This window comes from Pan troglodytes, chromosome 6 (genome assembly GCF_028858775.2).
Source record: "Pan troglodytes isolate AG18354 chromosome 6, NHGRI_mPanTro3-v2.0_pri, whole genome shotgun sequence".
Lineage (NCBI taxonomy): Eukaryota > Metazoa > Chordata > Mammalia > Primates > Hominidae > Pan > Pan troglodytes.
The window spans coordinates 151,774,232-151,788,799 of NC_072404.2; the positions used below are offsets into that span (position 1 = coordinate 151,774,232).

Here is a 14,568-nt window from a genome sequence, read left to right on the forward strand (position 1 = left end):
AATGGACCACCCAAAGTTCATCCAGAAGTGGCACACTGTCCTATATCATGGGGACACCTGCACAGATTTGGAAAAAGTTGCAGGATATAGGCAGGTTTGTGTTCCCAGAGAGGGATCCTGCCTCCTCATCTACCTTCTTCAAATGCAAATACGAGCTAGAGCTCAGGCAATTACCAGGGTTTAGACACCAACTGCAAAGAGTTGTCTGAGCCCTAGCTGATGGTACCTGGTGACTTTCTGAGAAATTAATTTCAGGTTACTGGAGGACATGGGATGCTGGTAACATGGCAGGTTAATTTGGATACAATCAGCTCTTACCGGAAATGGGAAACTCCCCTTCTCATGACCTTGCAGAGGTTTTCTTGGGACAATCCTACGAGTCTCTCCCCATACATTAAATAAGTATATATATATGTATATATATATATATATATATATATATGTGTATATATATATATATATATAAACAAAAGTCCATGTATTATGTATTATACTGTGTTACAGTGCCTGCCCCATGGTAGACCTCCATAAATAATCACTATCATTTTTATTTGTATCCACATAAAAACAAATGTTGGCAGTCATCATTGATTTATAGTTTGCCCAGACTCAACCAAATCTCCTTGTTATGGGATGAATTTTGTTCCTCTCCCCACTAAATTCATATGTTGAAACCTTAACCCTTAATGTGATAGTATAGGGAGACAGGGCCTGTGAGGAGGTGATAAAAATTAAATGAGGTCATAAGAGTGGGTCCCTAATTAGAGAAGGCAGGTGCCTTTATAAGAACAGGAAGACACACCAAAGCTCCTTCTCTTTAAGGACACTGAGAAAGACTGTGTGAGCACACAGCAAAAAGGTAGCCATCTACAAACCAGGAAGACAGCCCTCATCAAAAATTGACCATGAGGGCCCCCTGATCTTAGACTTTTGGCCCCCAGAACTGTGCAAAATACTTCTGTTAATTAAATCACCCATTCTATAGTACTATAGTACTCATTCTATAGCCTGAGCTAATACACTCCTTTATTTTCACCATGTTGGTTCATGTTTAGTCAGCTCTCCCTCATCCTACATGTGTAAGTTGATTTTTTTCACCAAATTACAGACCTATGCTTTTTTCCTGTTAAATTTTGTCTATTATGATCAATAGAATTCAAATCAAAGCAGTCTGTTCTTCTATTTTATAATAAATTATTGTGCACAAGATTTTTGCTCATACTACTACAATCCGTTGTGTTTGCTGCCCATCAGCCCAACTGTCTTCTCTCTCGCCATTCTCTTGCTTCTACTCTGTTTTTTCTTGGGCTCTGTGCTCATCAGTTTATCAGGAGATCCCTCTTGTCAAAAGGAAAAAAAGGAATGGTGTGAAGGTCACTGGAAAAGTTGGAGATAGAGCAATGGTTCTCAACCTTCACTATGTATTTGCTGATATCTGGTTCATACCCAAAGACATTCTCATTTAACTTCACATAGGTGCTCTCTTAGGATTGGGAGTTTTAAAAGATTCCCAGGAGATTCTAAGCAGTCCATTGAGACAATTCATTGTAATTTTCAGCCAGAGTGATTATAACTCAAACTGGTGAGATTATGTGCATACCTGCCTGGGGGGGACTGCCTTATGGAAAGGTTTGGAAGTGCTAAGCAGGCTAACAGTTTTGGGCATCTGTCCATAGAGTCTTTCTGAGTTTTGTGTAATCATGTGTAAATTGGGACCATCCTACGCCTATATCAGCTTAATTATGGTCCTGCACTGCATAACGCTGTTGAAGTAAGTGACGGGCCACATTTGTGACAAGGTGCCCTAAGATTATAAGGGAACTGAAAAATTCCTATCACGTAGTGATGTTATAGCTGTCCTAACGTCATAGTGCAACGTGTTACTCATGTGTTTGTGGTGATGCTGGTGTAAACAAAGCTACTGGGCTGCCAGTCATATAAAAGTCTAGCAATACAATTATGTACAGCAATACATAATCCTTGATAAACAACTTTTACTGCTTTATGTATTTACTATACTGCATTTTAAAATGTCATTTTACAGTGTATTTTTCTATTTATATTTAAAAAGTGTTAACTGTAAAACAGCCTCAGATGGGTCCTTCAGGAGGGATTCCAGAAGAAGGCATTGTTTTCATAGGAGTTGACAGCTCCATGTATGCTCCTGCCCCTGAAGACCTTCCAGTGGGACAAGACGTGGAGGTGGAAGATGGTGATATTGATGATCCTGACCCCGTGTAGACCTAGGCTAATATGTGTGTTTGTGTCTTGTTTTTAAGAAAAGTTTTAAAAGTAAAATAATGAAAAGGAAAAAATTTTAAAAATAGAAAAAAGCTTATAGAACACAGATATAAAGAAAAAAATATATTTGTGTACCTGTACAATGTGTTTGTGTTTTAAACTGTTACCAAAAAAGAGTCAAAATGCTAAATAAAAAAAGTTTGTAAAGTAAAAACATTACAGTAACCTATGGTTAATTTATTATAGAAAGAAAAATATTTTTATATAAATTTAGTGTAGCCTACTTGTACAGTGTTTATAAGATCTACAGTAGCATACAGTAATGTCCTAGGCCTTTACATTCACTCACCACTCACTCACCACTCACCCAGAGCAGCTTCCAGTCCTGTAAGCTGTATTCATGGTAATTGCCCTATACAAGCGTACCATTTTTTTCTTTTATACTGTGTTTTTACTTTACCTTTTCTATGTTTAGATACACAAATGCTTTTCATGTGTTACAACTGCCTACAGTACTCAGTATACATACACAGTACTCAGTACGCTGTAATGCTGTACAGGTGCTAGGAGAAATGGGCTATACCAAATAGCCTAGGGGTGAGCAGGCTGTACCATCTCGGTTTGTGTAAATATACTCTGTGAGGGCCACACAACGATGCATTTCTCAGAACGCATCCCCATTTTTAAGTGATACATGACTGTACTAGGTTTACTATTCACATAAGAGGCCAGCAGGCAGGAAAGAAAGAGCCAAGTCTTTCTGAAGAGTTATCTTGGAGCAGTGCAGAGTGGCCTTCTCATCCACATCATTCATTTTTTCATTGGGCAAACACTAACTGAGCATTTAGTGCCAGGCACTTGTTGTACAGTAGCAAAAACTTTACCTGCAATAAAGCTTATCATCTGTTAGAAAATACAAATATTAAAGAAATAATCAAAGAAATAAATTTATACCTAAAATATCATAAGGCCCATGAAGGAAAGTTCGTGGTGTTATGCAAGAGTAGAAGGGGTCTTGATTTGGCTGATAGGCATTTCAGGAAGGCAATCCAATGTCTCTGGGAAGCTAGAACTTTTCTGTGGCTCACAGCAGAGAAGTTCTCTAGTCTCTAGTGTCTCCTTGAGGTTTAGGGTATCATCAGAACATATAAGCCAGGATATGGGGCTCCTGGAGGGGGTGGGCTGACCACTTTCTTCTGCCCTCTGTTTCAGACTCTCAAATCAGCCCATTATTATACCCCACCTTCCCATTCCACCATCACTGCCTGCTCCTTGCCCTCCCTCCTCATCCTTTTTCCTTGCTAAAGTTTAAGCATGGCTTTTCTTTCTGACTGTTACCATAGATCCTAACCCAGAAGGCTCACCTACTTTGTTTGGTTATACTGGAATATTAATTGCATAGTTTCAAAGAGAAAAAATAATACTCTATTTCATAAATACTGAAGATACTTTTTAATTTAAAAGGTGTTCTCAAAAACGTGTGATAAGAGAGGAAAGGGGAGGGTGTATTGTGTAGACTAAGATGATACACAAACACATCTGGGGAAACAAGAGGAATGCTTTGCAATAATAGTCAGCTGCTCTCTGTGTGCAGCAAGGTTTGTGTGCTTCTTGGAGAAAGTATTGGGAAGAAAGAAGGCGAGTACGTTTATATTTAGAGTGAGGTAGTTAATCTTGTCAATTTCACACATATTACTCATTGCTTTTGAATTAGTTTGAGATAATGTTTTTATCTCAATAAGGATAATTTTGGTGATTTACTGTTGACATATAGGACAATGAAAATAAAAAGATAAAAGGCTAGATAATCCCATTACCCTTAAATAGTCAATTATAAATGTTAGGTTCTTTTACCATAGAGATATTAAGCAACTTGTAGAGAAGCTCTTTGGGAAATAATTTCATCTTAAATAAGACTACTATCAAAATAGCTATCTTTTCCATTTGTTAACATCTAACCTACTTTTATCTTTATATTTAATGTGGATTTCTTATAGGTAGGTGGCATTATCTTCTTCTTAAGTTATTTAACTGTTAACTATTAGCTTTTGTTTTTATTTAAGTTCAGGAACTTTGCAGATCTCTTATTAACTATTCAGTTAATAATGAGGTAAGTCTTAAGTAAATATTCAAATTTTATCTAAGATTTTTTTTCACTTAATAGTGCCATTGTGAGTTCAGAGTAGACATTGAATAAGGATGAGAGGTGATTGATAAAGGGAGAAATGTGGAAGAATAATTTTTTATTCAAATATATAAAATTTTACCTATTTAGAGATTTTTTTAAGTTTATCTTCTGCATTTTTAAAAACTTTCAATTGATTATTTTAATGGACACATTGTAATTGTATATATTTATGGGGTACAACTTGATATCTTGATATATGTCGTATGATGATCAAATAAGGATAGTTATTGTATTCATCACCTCATGTACTCCTGATGAAGACACCGAAAGCAATTGGGACAAAAGCAAAATTGGCAAATGGGATCCAATTAAACTAAAGAGCTTCTACACAGCAAAAGAAACTATCAACAGAGTAAGTGGACAACCTACAGAATGGGAGAAAATTTTTGCAAACTGCATCCAACAAAGGTCTGCTATCCAGCGGGAGGGATCACAGAAAATAACTTATGGGTACTAGGTGTAATACCTGGGTGATGAAATAATTTGTACTGCAAATCCCCGTGACACGAGTTTACCTATATAACAAACCTGCACATGCACCCCTGAACTTAAAAGTTAAAAAAAAAAAAAAAAAAAAGAGAGAGAGAAAAAATGGTTTAGGCATTCAAAAAACTAATAGGTATTTTAAGAATGTAACTAATAATAGAAATTGGTAGGTAGCAAGCACTTACATTTCACAAAGCATATGTGGATGCATTACTCCATTTAAAGAACAAAGCCCGGCGTGGGGAGACACTCATATAATGGAAACACTGGAACTGTGAGATTGATCCGGACCCACAAAGCTCCCTAATGGCCAACTAGGATACACTCAGACTTGGGACTGTTTAGCTCCACGTCTCGTGGTCTTTATATGTGTCACAGATAAGAATCAGACCGTGACAGACACAAATCATGTGAAACGGCGTCCCTCTCTCTCTCACCCATTGATCCCCCGCAGTTGTAGATGTGATTCTCCTTCCTAGTAAAAGAAACTTGCAATAAGAGTATGTGTCCACTAGAGGGCCGAACTCAGAATTCGCCGTTCTGCTGTAGAGCCTAAGTAGACAATGCCATCAATTGCTCCAGGCTCTCTTTCATCAGCTTTGTACCACCTGATTCAAACGCTAAAGCCCTGGGCATAGAGTGCAATGAAAAACACTCTTAATTCCAAGTGGAAAAAATAAAAGTTGTATTTTTCCCTGCTTGTCGATGCCTTCCCTGTGAAGTATGTTGTAAACTGTGACACCCCATGGAGCGTGGTGTCTCACTATTAAGCGAAGCCTTTTCCTGTTTCTGATGTTTGCTGGGTTGGCAGGAAGAAAAATATCAGTTCTATTTTTTAACCATACTATTTCTGTTGCCCTAACAGACTCCAGGTAAATTAATTTACTTTGAATGAGTCATTAGTTCCCATTTGCTAGAGTTCATGAAAATGAAAGCATGAAACAACATTTTATAGAAATTCCCTGAGGCACAGAACACCAAACCTGGGAAAGACGTTAGAGTCCAAATTCCTTATTTTATAGACAATAAAACCAAGTTTGAGAGCAGGGTTGCCCTTAATTACCCAGCTCACCTAAATCAGAGGCTGACCGAGAACCCAGGTCTCCTGTTTGCATGGTTCCATCCTACCCAGATTTTTTTTTTTTTTAACACTGGTCCATAGAATCCTTTGGTGGCCTGACTCTCATGTTAAGAAAGCCTGATCAGAGATTCTTGATTAAGTATATTGTTCACATATATTTTAATTTCAATTAGGAAATACTATTGTACCACCTCGGTCAGTCCACTGCTAGAGAAGACTGGGGGGATCTTGCATCCTTATGCCAGTTAGGTCTCCTTGCACACAATTCCTGTGAGCATCCTAGAGATCCATGCCTCCTCATTCCTGGATTTGCAGAGATGGAGAGCTCACAGTTTTGAGGTTACCTAATTCTATTGATTGAGTAATGTTGATTAAGGATTCCCACCTTACTTTTGTTGGAGGAGAGAGAAAAGTTTGGGAAATGGGATTGGGGGTAGGAAGTAGGGAGAATAATTTAAGATTGCTGTCCTTTCTTGTCTGATGATGAAGAAGTACAGAAGGACTGGGTGATTCATCTGAGATTCTGAAATTAGATGTCAGAATAGGCATTATATAATGCGATAAAAGGCTCGTTAGACTAGTAGTCAAATACGGTAAGTACTGACTCCATGATATAAGGGGCTGCTCAAATCTGAGAGTCACCTTAACACCTTCTTTCTTCAAATCTCTCTCTAATTCCTCCCTAAGTATTGTCTAAATAGCCCCTCAATATATTCCCCTCAACTCTGTCCTATCACTTTTGCTTTTTTCATCCAGATATGCCCAGCACCCTCCAGTTTGTCCCCAGTATTGTAGTTTTCTGGACCTTCCCCAAAAGCAAATACAATCTTGCATCTTTTCTGATTAAAATCCTTTATTGGCTCCCCCACTGTCCATACTGATAGCTATTCAATTGCACTTTGGAGGTGAACAACTGCATTTTTGGAGCCAGAATATGTCCTTTTCCTTTCCCACTAATTTGCTTCCTCACCTAGGAGACTCCCTGTCTAGCTTGTCCTTTCTTCCTTGCTGAAATTAAATTTCTATATGATAAAAGAGGCTGGAAGCTGAGGAAGGTTTTGCAGGAATTGCCCCAGCCATAGCTACATGCGGCAACAAGATGCATGATATTTTAAGTTATGAGTAGCAGAAGCCTGTACATAATCAGAAAGATTCTAAAATATTATACCTCTAAGAAAAAATAATATACACACATGAATGTACATATATCTCTGGACAGAGCAGCCACTAGGCTCCTGATGTGACTTGCTCTACATTCCTCTCCCCCTGGGGAACCACACAAGTGTTTTGCAACCTCCTTTCTCACCTCTGCCTACCATGCTGTGTTGCCTCTGAACATTTATATTCCGCCTCCTTCTTTTATTTGTGGTAATTTTATACATGACAGCTACTAACTAAGGGAAAATGATAGAGGGTCCTATTTAAAAAACAAATGCAAGCCGGTTAGTAGAAGCATAATCCCTGTAAATAGTATAGCTTTCTCAGCTAAAAATTTAAAGTAGGAGGGTTTTTTTAAAGTATAGGAAACTGGGGCTTCATTTCATCTCAGATTCCTCATGAATACATCTTGGAGATTCATGTAGCTATATTTTTAAACTCATATCCAGAGGCACACCCCCTTCACCAACATATATAAAAGATGATGAGGGGATTTTTCTTATCTTTACATAAGAGCAGGAGTCTGTACCAAATTTGCGAGGTCATTCAGTAACAAATTCACTCAGCATGTATTCCTTCCATAGCTCCCAGAGATCAGGTACCTTGCTAGCTCTTATGGTTGGAGATACACAGATGATGGAGTCTTGTCCTTCATCCCCTCACACTGAGAGGAGGCAGGGAATCTGACATGTAAACACATGTGCACATGACTTGCTATATGCTATAATAGAAATGCTTGCCAAGTACTACATGAATAGAGCAAAGGAAATCCTAATGATTCAGGTGGCCACTGAAGTCGACTTCCTGGAGAAGATGATACTACACTGACAGAGACTCAAATATGAAAGAGGCAGAAATGTCACTCAGAAAGGGGCAGCATGAGCAGAAGTACTGGTTTACTTTATCCTGGTATATGTAGTATTGTGGATCATATTAGCGTGGTCTGATTGATTATAGTTTCTTAAGGGGAGATTTTTAGCCAAGAACCACTTATGCACTTCAGAAAGTTGAGCAGTTATACAAACAATTTCTTTAACATTACCTTCTTCATATGCCCTTTGAAAAAATATTTATTAGCCTCTTTTAATTAAAATATTAGTGTTTTATGTTAACTCCAAGTAAGTATAGGGTGTCAGGAGATATTACTCTATCTAATTAGGTAATATATCATTGTAATCATATCCATGGTATGACATCCAGATCAATTTCCAGTTGAGAGAAGTGAGAGGAATCCTACCTTAAAATTATGAGGGGAAGTCTACCTTAATGGTATGGATGCTGGACAGCTGCCTTGTATAACCTCTGGTCTAAGTTAGAAATATGAAAGGAAACAAAGCCTAGTGAAACTTAAATATCCCATGGATTTATTTTCATCCGCATTGGTGATAAAACACCAAAACTAATGTTTCTCTGTGATAAGGATCTTGAGCATATCCTTATGCTCAAGTGTGAAGCAAGAAAACAAAGAAAACTCCGTAAGTCAGTCAATTCAAAAAGCATTTCAGTGTTGAAACTCCCTAAAACTTGTTTATATTCATGTCCAAGCAGAGGAAGACATATGCTTTTGGAGAATTCTTGGTGAAATACTGTGACCTAAACCTTGGTTTGTGACTTGCAACCCAGGAAGAAGTAAAGGTGTATTTGGATGCTTGTCAAGTAGAAGTCTTCCTATGTGTTTTGTTTGTTTATTTTTGGTTGTTTGTTTACTAAAGGGAGTTTACCACATGCTAGAGAATTTTTGAGGACCCAATAGCACTATGATGATACTTGATTTTTAACTTAATCATATTGATTGAAGAGGAAGTAACTGTTGCTATGTAAATCGATGCTATTTATTTATTCTCCATATGCTGTTTGAAAGCATTTAGAGAAGCTTGAGGCACATGCATCCTGCTCTGGGAAACATGGGCCTGTATCTATTGCCATGTTTGCATTTTCTGCCAGTCCAACCTTGAATTCCTACAGAATCCTAATATCTATGCTAAACCCTTGCCTTAGGACCATGGTAATTTTATAAGGAGGATTTTTATTTTTCAAATGTCAGTATCAGATTAATTATTTCATTGGTTCTGAAATGCCTTGTGCTGATTCTTGTTTCTATCTATAATCTATCTATCTATCTATCTATCTATCTATCTATCTATCTACCTACCTACCTACCTATCTATCTATCTATATCTATCATACAGTTTTGTGAGTTAGTAGGTGAACTGGCTTGCAAGATTTCCATTGTCTTTCCAGATGTTGGTAGCCACTCACACTTCTTTCCATCTGTTTCTACTTACTATATTTATTGGCCATTGACAATTAAGGCTAGGTCTGCATGAATTTTAATTATTTTTAGCTAGTTTTTTATCTTTTGCTTAACATATGACATTGTATTGATGTTTCTTTCTAGACAGATTTAAAATCTCAGAAATTTAAGAGTGTTTAAAGCAGTTTAAAAGCTCTAGTCTTAAACAAATAATCTGTACAACAAACCCCCATGACAGAAGTTTACCTATGTAACAAACCTGCACCTGGACTACTGAATTTAAAAGTAAATAATAATAATAATAATAATAATAATAATAATAATGTAAATAAAATAAAAAATAAAGTTACAAAAAGGCAATAGAAGAAATAAAAATAATTATATAAACATTAAAGTTTGGAGGGTATTGTAAAATAACAAGAAAAGGTATAAACATGACTATCTAATTGAATCTTTAAATGTCTCTAAATTCCCTTTATATTATTTTATTATTTGTACCCTCATAATCTTTTGCATAATTGACAATCTTTTAGTAATAATACTATAACATATGTGTTTGGCATTTGAAGAATTAACATTTAAGTAATGAAGGTAATAGAATGCATAAAGTAGACTTAATGAGACTTTTAAATCATCATAAATGTTTATATTTGATAATTCTTATTTCGTGTTTTGTTGGGGGCCAATAATTTGTCATTGCCCCATAGGTAGGCATGACGACACATATTTTTCAGGGTTGAAACATGGGAGTGAAGACTGCAGGTTACAACTTGCCAATTCGTTCATTTGTTGGGTGGACATCCTATTGTCTTTTGACTATTGCTATCCTGGTCACACTGCACAAAATGCCAGATAGAGGTAAAGTGCATTGCAAAAAGAGTAAAAAAAAATTAAATGTCTGGACACTTCTCAATATTTTCTATAAAAAAACATAATGCACACTTCATATTTTTAAATGGGCCTTGCTAAATGAAACCTACCTTTCTTTCTCTTTCTTTCTTTGTACATATGTGAGGCAACACTGCTTGGGTAAAGTCTCTCTGTTCCATCTGTCTCTGTCTCCTCCTGTATCTCTTATGGTAAAATGGTTTATAAGCTGGTGAAATGGTAGTTCTGTAGAGACTTTTGCCAGTTAATTGAAAAAGTACACACGTCTGTAGCAGATACATTCAGGCTTTGTCTATGTGGCACACCTAAATAACTTTTCTGTTGTTACATTTTAATTCTGATATAAGAATAGGACAATGGCCAAATAATCAAGCCCAGTTTATTGGAATCTATTTTTACACTGACAGGAATAATTTTCTCAGATATGTCATGACTTGGCTATTTCAATAACTCCCAAGAACAAATTAAATCCTCCCATATTTCAATCAAATTGATGTTGCAGGAGTCAGTGATTGTTTCAGTTAAACAATGAATTGACTATGACTAAGGACTGTCACTCTCTACCCATTATTCTATCATAACTGTGTTTCTACAGATTATCACAAAATCAAAGAGTAGACAAGTGTAAGATTATGATTAAATGCAGAAGATTTGCAAAAAGAGTTCACTGCTGGTTCAATTACTTTGGATCATGTTGATGCTACTTGGCTTCCTGCTGGACACAAGGGGTAGTGAGTTTGACTTGTTTTGCTGAGGATTCTGGGAATGTTAGGGACGGTAAGACATCTGTCCATATTAAGGGATAGAATCCAAGTGAATGAAAAGGAGATGCAGAGTGAGAATTCTTTGCAAGACTGTTTCATTCATGTCCCTGACTCATGGCTTCAAGCAGTTCAGTGCTCTGCAGCCAAACTTATCCTTGTGAGCAATTTGGTTGGATAGACAACTGATCTAAAATTATTGAGTTGCCTTTGCCCTTTTGAATATGTAAAGAGAAACTGATAATCTAAGTATATTTTTTCTTTCTACCTTTTAAATTTCTAATTGTGCTGACCTGAGCTAGATATTGATTGAAGAAAGAAGTGATATCAAATGAGGATGACAAGTGGTATCTTCAATAGACTAATTGAAAGTAATATGTCCACATATATAGACTGTGTCTCTCTGGGAGAGGGTGCACAAAAAAAGAGGTAAATACTATAGGAAAAAACAATACCTCTAATTGGGGTGGTACTCCTACCTGACTCCCGGTTAAACTACCACCCTAGGCTAAGTTCTTTTTCACATCTATCTGCAAGGAAAGAATGCTCACACTATTTTTTTCTTTCTTTTTTTTTTTTTTTTTGAGACGGAGTCTCGCTCTGTCGCCCAGGCTGGAGTGCAGTGGTGTGATCTCGGCTCACTGCAAGCTCCGCCTTCCAGGTTCATGCCATTCTCCTGCCTCAGCCTCCCGAGTAGCTGGGACTACAGGCACCCGCAACCACACCCAGCTAATTTTTTGTATTTTTAGTAGAGATGGGGTTTCACCGTGTTAGCCAGGATGGTCTCAATGCTCACACTAATTTTATGTCTAAACTAGCCGGAAGTAAGGACTGGAAGGGGGAGGTGTGGTGAAGGAGGAGGTGTGGGGCAAGTTCACTGATGACGGTCTACACGGTGTCCTCAAGGGGTTATCTAAAAGGGGTAAAGGTGTTATGTGTTTTCTCTCAGTTCAGCATGACTACTGATCTCAGAAGGTAGGTTGTCTCACACATTTCTATGTGTGGCAAGTCTTAATGGGAGGTGAGAAGAAGGGGAGCTTGCTTTCAAGTGGTTGCAGCCCCATTTCTCCCCTATACGCTTATCTGCCTATCCTCCCTATACATGGGGGTGCGGCTTAGTCATATGCTGGCTCCTCCCAGGGCAGGCTTCTCTGTTTCCACCTGCACACGCTGAGTTTGGGGTGGTTTCTTGTGGGCTGAGTTTGAATCTCTGACAGACTCTCGTGGGCCTCCTGGAAACTGAGGTGTGTTGGAGCCCCACACTCTCCCTGCTGACCACCCATCTCACTGACCTCATTGCCAAGGCTGATAGCCTACTTAGTACTACACTTACAAATTGTGTCTTGTAAGTCCACCCAGGGAGTCTGGAATGGACTTTGATTGCTAGAGACATAATGTCCATCACAGGGCCAGGAATCCTTCTTTCCTAGTGCCCTCTCAGGAATGGCAGGCCCCCTGCTCCCATGGCTTCAGGTCTCCTGTTCTCTAAAGGTTCTGGCTGTGGCAGATCCTGCCCAATTAAACTCATGTACATAGTCTAAGTATCCATTAATGATTCTCTGTGAATCAAAATCCTCTCTTAAAATGGGATATAAGTCCTCAGGGTTGTCTCAAGAAACTCTGACCTCTCCTAGGCACAAATATCCCCTGTGGCAGGCAAATAGTCACAGTTTCGCAGATCAGTTTTTCTAGAATCTTATTTTCAACCACTTTTTTTCCCTAAAGATAGAGGAAATTAGTTTCCCCAGCCTTACGCACTCCCACCAGTGTGTGTTTTCCCCAGCGTATAAGGCTGGGGACACAGGAATTATGCATACACAGGAATTATGAGGCAATAGACTGCTTCGTAGATACAATAGGATACAGGTTTATGCATAGTTCCTGGCATCCTAGTTGTAACTCAACCTCTAATTCAGTTGAATATGGTTTAGTAGTTTGGAGTATATGTTTTAGAGAAATTCTTAAACTTTAACAAGATTATGAATCAGCTGGACTTGTTAAAATGCAGATCCTGATTCAGTAGGTCAGAAATCGGGTTTAAAAGATTTTGCACTTTCAGCAAGCTCAGGTAGTGCCAACGCTGATGGTCCATGAACCACACCCTGAGTGCAAGGCTCTCAATGGTGATGTGTCTAGCCAGATGCATGATCTGGCCTCTCTAGCTGTTAAGATATATTTATACCTTGACCTTTCCATCTCTCTATATTCAATATTGTATATTTTCAAAACTGTCATTTATTATTGCACTTGTGCCTGTAACCTGCTAGGCTGCACTTCTGATAGAAACCTTGTTATCACCATCCTTAGTCACCTTCCAGAAGAAAGGATGGACAAGCTGTCTTGTCATGAACTTTTATCCTCACTTTACTCTCTTCTTCTCTCCTTTTTTTTTCATCCAGTCCATACCTTTTCCCTTGTGATTTCTGTAAGCATTAAATTGTTACTCAAGAATCGGTGCAGCAACTGGCATGTGGTAGATTCACAATAAAAATTTATATAAATTGAAGCATCTTCCCTGCATGGCCCTTCCACCAGCTTTTGCTGAACACTGGGTCTCCCCTGAGAGCAAGACCTCTCTAGTAACCCTAACTTCGGAGGCTACTGGTTCCCTAAACCACAGGGTTTAGAGTTGTGTGGATAGTCTCCCAGCTCCCTGTTTCTCCTTCCTGACTGTCACTTTTCCAAAGTCATGTCAAAAGCCTTTGTCATTTGAGATCCATGCCACTCAATACTGCTTATGTCTTTTCTTGTTGTCTATCACTTTATAAATTGTTAAAGTTACAATAGGATTTGATCTTTTTTTACATTCAATCTCTTCTCATCATTATGTATGAGGATGACACATCCAATTATCCAGCCTCAAAGGTAATTAAACTCTTTGACTCCAACAACCTTCTCTACATTCTACTTCAGCCACCTGTGTGTACAGCTACAACTTCACTTAGGGCATATTGAAGTCTATTAGATCGAATTGTTCAATTGATTCTGCTGATCACAAAATAATACAAGCTTGTAATTCCAAAGTTAAAGCCTACCTTTATGGAATAGAAGGTAAAAACATCTACATAATCCTAGCCAGATATAACAATTAAAAACATACCATTTCAGACTTTTTCATAAAGAGATTAATTATCTACCTAAATTGAAACATACTAAATATATAGGGTAGCATAGCATTTTGTATATATATTTCAATCTCATTTTTATCTAATATATAATGACATAATCATACATAATGATGAATTCTTCCTTTGAAGCAGCTCTCTACTATTTTACATTATCAATATGTTATAATTTATTCAATCCAATTCCCTCTTAGGAGGCATTTAAATTGTCTGCAGCATTGTAATATGCAATGCTTCCTTTGAAAATTTGTATTTTCTTCTGTAGACAGATTCCTCATTTAGCTTAGAATATTTTCCTAGAAGTAAAATTACTGAATCAAAAAATATGCACAGTATATTAGATTGTACTTTGGTAAGTTGAAAACTTTATTCTACAATATGTTCAG

At 37.6% G+C, this 14,568-nt stretch overlaps 1 long non-coding RNA gene across 2 annotated transcripts in view; it reads left to right on the plus strand.

Annotated features, from left to right (window-relative positions):
• Positions 1–14,568, plus strand: part of LOC107975956 (uncharacterized) — a 345,182-nt gene that overhangs the window by 312,174 nt on the left and 18,440 nt on the right. The window contains exon 4 of one of the 2 annotated variants that reach the window (XR_010159010.1): positions 4,305–4,351. The exons of the other annotated variant lie outside the window; for it this stretch is intronic. This is a non-coding gene — a long non-coding RNA (uncharacterized LOC107975956). The remainder of the gene's footprint in view (positions 1–4,304; positions 4,352–14,568) is intronic. 2 annotated transcript variants of the gene reach the window in all.